Below are 256 nucleotides of genomic sequence, written 5' to 3'. Positions count from 1 at the left end.
GGTGGGTGCACGGGATGGGTGCCCACCAAGGCAGCGGGGCAGAGAGGATGCGTGGCAAGGCACGGCGTGGGGAGGGGGAAGCAGCCCGGGCTCCCTGGGGAGGGAATGATGAGCACCCTGCTGCATGTGAGAGGTGGCACCCACAGCAAAGGGTGGCACGTGGGGGACAAGGTGACACGCTCAAGCACGATGCAGGACACCCTGAGCCCCGGGGGGCTGTAAGCCCCCTTCAACACCCAGCGCTCCCTCCCAGCCA

The sequence above is a fragment of the Phaethon lepturus genome, unplaced genomic scaffold (assembly GCF_000687285.1).
Source record: "Phaethon lepturus isolate BGI_N335 unplaced genomic scaffold, ASM68728v1 scaffold22717, whole genome shotgun sequence".
In the NCBI taxonomy this organism is placed as follows: Eukaryota; Metazoa; Chordata; class Aves; order Phaethontiformes; family Phaethontidae; genus Phaethon; species Phaethon lepturus.
The sequence above is the reverse complement of the archived record's forward strand: the minus strand, read 5'-3'. Positions refer to the sequence as shown.